An 8,759-nucleotide genomic window follows, 5' to 3' on the forward strand; every position below is an offset into this window, starting at 1 on the left:
TGTGGTGCGTAGAGGGCTTTGAGGCCAGATACGCCAGCTTGAGGGCAGAGTGTCACATTTACAGGGTGAACCTGCCCCTCATAGACAGCCCCCAGCACAGCCACCTTTGCCGCTGTTTTGGTGCAGTGGTGGCTGCCCATGGCTGGGGACCTCCATCCCACTGTTTCCATCTGGGGGCTCATGGGCTTGTGACTGCCGAACACCCTTCCCCATCCAAGGTGTATCCCCCCACATGTGTCATATACTGACCCTGTATGCTGCCTTGTCTGTCATCCTACCCAACCTATCCTCCACGAGCATACCTACTTTCCTTCCTCCACATCCCACTCTCACCCTACAGAAAAAAAAGGCCAATCAGTTACTAGAACAACATTTGTCCCATACATAGCTGCCCATTTCACACACGTGTCCACTGGACACATGTCACCCTTTTAATATGCATCACAACATACTCCAGTTGTCCTCGACCCTGTCTGTCAGGCATATGATCCTGGTATGCACATGACTCCTAAAGGTTCCAGGTACACGTGATGCAGATGACCCCATTGTACACACAACACTAGTGGTCCCTCTATTGTTACCTCATTTACCTTTTTCATGATGATGATGTTGCACACAGTACCTTGCAAGTGTACTGTTCTCACATAATGATTGGATAGGAACTGTTGTGTTAATGTAAATAAAATGCACAGAGTGATGTATTTGGCCAATGTACAAATGTTTACGTGTATTAATGACACATCTGTCTGAAGGAGTCTTGATATTACATGGGACAACACCACTACATAATACAGGCATTGCTGGTGTTTCCTTTTTCATTCCTTTGTAATGCTTTGTTGTCATGTGGGATGTTTTTGATATATCTATATATATGTATGCATCTATATCTGGACATAAACACACACATACATCTACATGATGGAATACATTTCCTATACTGTTGAATGACTGCACTGGATGATATGTTTGTGATAACATCCAATGTCTGTATATCTGCTATGGCTTAGTGGCAAATCACATTAGCTATATGTGCTGGGTCCTGGTTTCGAGCCTTGCAGAGGCCATTTATTTTGTTGCTGGGAAGAACAAGGCCATTGGATCTGGAATGATTAAGGCACATTAAAGCAGTTGTGAGCGGGTGTGCATGGGTTTGCTTGGAGTTAAGCAATGTAACTCTGGTTATAGTTTTGTGCACTCAGTTAGCCTCTGCATTGCTTCACCAGTGTAATATTCGCATACTGGCAGCCAAACAGGCTTACACCCGCTTGCTCCCGCACTTGCAAATGCACTGCATTTGGTGTTTGCATCTGACACTCACACCCCTGGGTGGGAGTGAGTACTACAATATTACCTTGTGATGCCTATTACATCGGATTACATGCCTACAGTATCAGGAATGGCTGCCTATTAGGCGAAAACATGCTGTTCGACTGTATGGAATCCGCGGCCTGTCCACAGTTTGATTCATATTATTGGTGTGTTCCTCTTACAATCTGCACCTGTCTGGCTAATACATGGGAAATGATACTCTTCAGTACAAACAAGTAATTGGGTTTTGGAACCCACATCCTTCAGCCGAGTCATGCTACTGCATACCTAATATTCTATCATCTTTCTAAGATTGTAAGTGGAATATGTGCTTTCTGTCTCTATCAGACCTCTCAAATGATTGGGGACAAATATCAACTGAATCAGGGACATGTCATAACAACATCAGGGACACATTTAAATTATTAGTGCTATTAACCTGACACATTGACAGACTCAGAGCATATGAATTCATGCACATTTTCTGAGGTAAATGATGTTTATAACACTTAATTGTTGTCATTATTCATTACGTGTAATTCCCCACCTTTCCTCCAAAAGTCACTAGTTTTAGGAGAGATTAAGTGGGCCAAAGTTAGAATTTGAGTCAGAATCAGGGAAGGTTCAGAGGTATGGCCCACATTTGTTCCCCCAATGGTTTATGTCCTGTCCAGTTGATTTGCTCTTAGGGGTTGAGAGGTATGGGCTTTAGCTATGCCCATTTCAGAATATTACTTACATCCCCAGGGCGGTCCTAATACGACTGCGCCAGCCAACATCTGCATGCCTATGCCCATAATTGCATACCCATAGTTCCCCCACCTGCCCCTCCTCTGCAGCACTCATCCTTACTGTGGGTGCAGATGGGGTATAAACACACCACTACATACTGCCCAATCTCTGCGTGTCTGGACACATGTCGTACGTTGTATCTACCCGTGGGTTACCAGGCTTGCACAACCTACTGGTCCGTGTATGTCTACAGCCTGGTTTGATGAATCATTACTGGGACTGACTCCAATGATCATTACTTTTTGGGTGTCCCACAAGGGACATCGATGTCTTTGCTTCAAGATTAGACCTGGCAGGTTTCTCCCACTGGTAGCATCCTGCCGGTGGTCTGGGAAGCAGTGGTGTGTTTACTTTTATTGTGTGTCTGTATGTCTGTATGTCTCACTGACCTAGCTGGGGGGGGGGGGTTGATGCTACGTGCTACACATTTGTTTATTAGACCCCTCACCCCTATATGCCTGGTCTGTGAACATATGTAATTTGTAACTGCTGTATCATATCCTAGCTATATACATGTGTATATTTACAGTCACATATATATATATATATATATATATATATATATATATATATATATATATATATATATATATATATACACACACATTACTATATACAGATATATCTGTATATGTATGCATATATATATATATATATATATTTATATATATGTATATATATATATATATATATATATATATATATATATCTGACAACATATGGGTCTATGGGTGTCTGCATATGTATATATCTATATGTGGGTATGTATATGTATTCTGTTTCTGTATGTAAAAATTTTACTACGGAGAGGGAGTGGTTTATCTCTATGTCGCTATGGGTAGATATACACACACATACCTCTACATATATATACATCTACATCTGGTTATTCCGTTCCTTGCCATATAGATTACACTTTGCTGCAGTGGGACACATAGTGAGTGTGGCTGCTCGTTGGGTGACACCTCTGCCCAATGAACACATTTGCTTACATCCTTGGGGCTGTCCATATAGGCCAACATCAGCCAACACCTGTACACCTAAACCCATAAGTAGCTACCCATAGTTCCCCCACCTGCACCTCATCTACAGCACCGATCCTTACTCTCGGTCCAGGTCGGTTCTGAACACACCACTACACGCTGCCCACTCTCTACTTCACGGGACCCATGTCATACAATTGTCTCGACCCATAGGCCATCAGGCTTTCCCACCCTTGTATTCCGGGTATGTATACATCCCAATAATCCACAAGGAAAATGCTAGCTGCTGATGAAGAACATGGCTTTATTGTGCAGAACAATATACGATAAAACTTCACTTAAAACTGGCTTACAAAATCCATGAACCACAAAATAACCATCAGCATAAATTAATGTTATGTTTTTTCATTTTTTATTTATTATTTGTATAGGAATCATTATATATATATATATATATATATATATATATATATATATATATATATATATATATATATATACTTTTTAAAAAAAAATTAAAAAAAACATTTGATAATATATATTTTTGCACACATTGGGGTTATATGCATTTGTATTAATTAAATACCTCATGTTGGTTATTTATAGTAGTTTCCCTTTAATTGGAATGCTTTAAGAATGCTGGGAATGGTGCAGGGATTTGTTCTGAAGAAGTCCCCAATCAGGGGATGAAAGCTCTTAACCGGTTTGATCTGTTTTTATGCTGATGGTTATTTTGTGGTTCATGGATTTTGTATGCTAGTTTTAAGTGAAGTTTTATCGTATATTGTTCTGCACAATAAAGCCGTGTTCTTCATCAACAGCTGGAGTTTACCTTGTGGATTATCGAGTTTGTGGCTTTTGATTCTTATTTTGTTTTTTTGTGTGGAGACACCAGGGAAGGATGGAGAATGGAGCGGTTGATAACAACAACGACATTATGGAATTATTGGGCAAGATTAATCAACAGCTATCCCAGCATTTGTTACAGTTAAAAAGTCTTTTGGAAGGTCAGCAGTGGGTGAGAGACAGTGAGAGCAGCCGGGGCCTTCCACTCACTCAACTTACTCAACCTTCACCCAATGTGAGTAATGAAAGTAATACAGCTAATGGAGGGGCTGTTTTGAGAGACAGTAATGACACTTCATGTATTTTTCAACAATGGAGATGTCAGAATTTCAGTTTCAATACTCAGAATGGTGATGCGGTCCTCAAACCATTGTATTTATCCCTGGCTGATAGGCTAAAATCTTTTGAAAAGTTGATGATGGGCATTAAAAATTGCAATTGGAGAACGGTTATTTAATCAAAAATTTGCAACTTGGGCAAATTCCACGAGGTCTTCGTGTGTGGAGATATCCTAACAGAGCTGAGGGGAATCCCGACTTCATTAAAAATTTGCACAAGGTTTTTGACCATGCAGGTCTGGAAATATTAAGACTCATTATCAAATATAACAACATTAAAATTGAAAGTATATCAGCCGAATTGGATTTGCAAAATGCATTAATACAATTGGATCTGATTTTTGATTAATACAAAACCAATTATGACAATTTGTTTGGATACATTGACAATGTGTGTGCTAATATTTTTTCACATAAAATGTCCAAAATTAAAAGAGATTTTAGCTGAATATGCTAATGGTAAGGCTTATCCTGTGTCAATGGGTCATCAAGGCAACAAGGAGGCCCCAACCAATCACGGTGAGCCTGGGAGCAATGGGTTGAGATCAGCACCTATGTCAGGAGATGAGGAGGAGGAAGTCATCCCTTTAGAGCAGGAAATAAGGAAGTCAGAGAGGTTGACGAATCGGGGACCGTGTTTCAATTATCAGAGTTATGGTGCAAACATCAAACCCAGGGATTTTGTATATCAGGGGGTGAGACCAAAACAGCCGAAGACTGGAGGTTATCAGTGGATGAGATGATGGATTTAGCTATCAAATTTATGAAAGGTAACCTCGTATGTTTCAGAAGGTATGGACAGTTTGGAAGACATTACATATGACTGTTTGGTTTCAAACCATTGTTCCACGTTTGTTACACCTATTTGAGGTGAAACTAATGCTATTAGTGGGGATATAGTTATTGTTTCCCCCAACAATGATTTTTCAACAAATGTATGCAATAATGGTGTAATGGAAATGTATAGCATGTGCACCTTAGGTGCTTCAAATAGTGATTCTCAGGACGATAGCATTTTAGGAAGCAATGCATCTAGTAATGTTTTATTGAGCATTATCTACAACACCAGGGGTGATTTTAAAGTATACAATTATTCCTGCAAAAATATTACTACCCCTGTTGCTGATTTATTAGCAAAAGGGTATACATACGTTCCCAGTAGAAGGGGAAGAGTGGTGGATACTTTATTAGATTTAAAAATGTTCACGAGGAAATTAAATCTTCGTGTATGGTTTGATAATAATACTTTCAATAATATTAATAATCATGGTAATGTTAATGTTTTGAGGTTAATGAGACCTAGCATATTCAATCCCCCAATGTGTAATACTATTAACACATTTGAAAAAATGTGCGAACTGGATTTTAGCGAAGTTTTTAAGGGTAATTGTAACATCATGGGTGATAATTTAACCAAAAGGAAAAAAAGATGTTGCATGACATTTCTGAAGATGGCAATGTACGTTACACGAAACCGGATAAGGGTAATGGTGTGGTGGTTATGGATTGTATAGATTATTTTAACTACATGTCGGGTCTATTAATGAGTGATACCTACAAAATAGTATTGATGAATTAAATTAATATTTCATATAGGAAATTAGATCTAGTTTTGGAGGACATGCTACTGCAAGGACAAATTGATTTAGATTCATTTAATTATATCAGAAGTTAATACCTGGTGATTGCCACTATCTTTGGTTTACCCAAAATTCACAAAGGGCTTAGTAACTTGCAATTTAAGCCTATAGTCGATGCAAAAAGAGGAAAAACATGTTTTATTGGGAAATATTTCGATTTCCATCTAAAAAGAGGCCCACAACATTTTAAATATATTTGTAAAGATTCATGGGCATTTTTAGCTAATTTAAAAATTCAACTTATGAAGATAATATGTTTTTTGGGTACCATAGATGTATGTAACCTTTTTTCAGTTATACCCCAGGATGATAGACTTATTTGGTTTGAATCTCAGTTACAGGCAACAGGTATGTTCTAACAAGATGATATCAATGCCTTTATGGTTTTAATGGAAATGGTGTTAAAACATAATTTTATTAAATTTGAGGGTCAATACTTTTGTCAGGTTACTGGAGTAGCAATGGGGGTGGCTTGCGCCCCCATTTTTGCCAACTACGTAATGTCATTCTGGGAAGATCAATTCATATTTAAATCTAAATATATGCAATATATAAAATATTTTACAAGATTTTTGGATGATATTTTTATGATATGGATTGGTACTGTTGATTTGTTAAATTAATGTTTTGTGTACATTAAAAACACCTTAGATTGTTTTAAGTTTACTCATGTTTTTAATAACACTATTATTACGTACTTGGATGTGGAGATAAAAATTGATAGGACAGATAAAAAACTGATCAAAAAGACATTTAGAAAGCCAACATTTTCAAACTCATATTTGGAATTAAATAGTTGGCACCCCATTTTTCAGAAAAGATCTATTATAAAAGGACAATTGGTATGCGCTGCCAGAATGACATCCCTGGAGAGTGATTTTATTCAGGAAGTGGAATTTATTTTGAAAATGTTTGAGGACAGAGGGTATCCCCAAGACTTATTGGAAAATGTAAAGGGGGAGGTAGTTATCAAGTGGCAGAATGGCTGGTTTGTCCCCATTTTAGGTCATAATATGGGGGGTAACCATGCCATTGGCCACTTAAGGGATAAGAAGGATAACAACATTTTTCTACCTTTCCCATTTTTATTATGACTTGCAATAAGGATGCCCATGTGATTTGTAAAATTATCGATAAAATTTGGGAATTGCTATCTGTTGATAAGAATTTGGCCAAGATGTTTAATAAAAATCCAAAGGTAGCATACAGAAGAGACAGGTGATTCAAAGATATCATGGAACAGGGGGGTAAGGGTAGTAAAATTGTATGTTCTCTAAAAAAGTGGGTAATACCAAATGTGGTATGTGCCCCCAATGCTCCTTGATTTTAATTACTAGAGATACCTTTATTTTAAATGGTAAGGTCTTACGTATTAGGGGTAATTTTAATTGTCAAAGTGAAAATGTTGTTTATTTAGCGAAATGTTCTACATGTCCAGTTTTTTACGTTGGAAAAACTTGTAGAAGGTTTAGATTAAGAATATATGAACATACATTGGATATTAAGCATGGAAAGTATTCTAATGGCCTTAGAAGACATTTAATGAAGCACCGGGCCATTCTTTCAGATTTTTGGTGTTACAGCAACTACAATTAGGTGAACAGCGTAGTACAACTAGGGAGGTCCTTGATGTATGTGAATTGAGGTGGCAGCTGATGTTGGATGCTACCAGATATCCTGGTATCAATGAGGCTGTCAACATCGGCTGCTATTTAAAAATAAAAAATATATTGGGTTAACATGTAATTATAACAATTCATAATTTTAATGTTATGTTTTTGCATTTTTTATTTATTATTTATATAGTAATCACTTTATATATATATATATATATATATATATATATATATATATATATTTAAAAAATTACAAAAAAAAACATTTGATAATATATATTTTTTGCACACATTGGGGTTATATGCATTTGTATTAATTAAATACCACATGTTGGTTATTTATAGTAGTTTCCCTTTAATTGGAATGCTTTAAGAATGCTGGGAATGGTGTAGGGATTTGTTCTGAAGACGTCCCCAGACAGGAGATGAAAGCGCTTAACCTGTTTGATCTGTTTTTATGCCGATGGTTATTTTGTGGTTCATGGATTTTGTATGCCAGTTTTAAGTGAAGTTTTATCGTATATTGTTCTGCACAATAAAAAGGTGCTCTTCATCAACAGCTGGCGTTTTCCTTGTCAATTATCGAGTTTGTGGCTTTTGATTCTTATTATGTATGCACCCCAACCAGAATGATCAGTGTATCACCTTCGTTTGGTCTTGCCAATTTTTGGGGTGTCCCGCAAGAGATGCTCTTGTCTGTGTTCCAAGATTAGATTTCACAGGTGCACTGTGTACCCCCCACCGGTTGTATCCTGCCTGTGGACTGGGAAGCAGTGGACTATTTACATTGTTTGCGGTTTTGTGTGTATGTTTCCCATGTCCAGCTGTGGGGGTGGAAGGTCATGCTATGTCTTTCATGTTTCTTGCTTGGGCCCCTCACTTCCATTGGCATAGCCTGTGAACATATGTCATTCTTGTGTGTTGTTTCCTATCATAGCTGTATATCTGTATATATCTATGCACACATACACACACACACACACACACACACGCACACACACACACACACACACACATATACATAGATATATATATATCTGCAACCATATATATATATATATATATATATATATATATATATATAGTTTTTTTTATATATATATATATATATATATATATATATATATGTGTGTGTGTGTGTGTGTCTGTAAAGAAATGCATACCCCGCGCAAACACACTTACACACGCTTACTGGTGTTTATATATGCTTAAACCTGCTTACTAGAGCCTTATTCA

Source organism: Protopterus annectens, chromosome 13.part0 (genome assembly GCF_019279795.1).
Source record: "Protopterus annectens isolate FY-2018-M chromosome 13.part0, PAN1.0, whole genome shotgun sequence".
In the NCBI taxonomy this organism is placed as follows: domain Eukaryota; kingdom Metazoa; phylum Chordata; order Ceratodontiformes; family Protopteridae; genus Protopterus; species Protopterus annectens.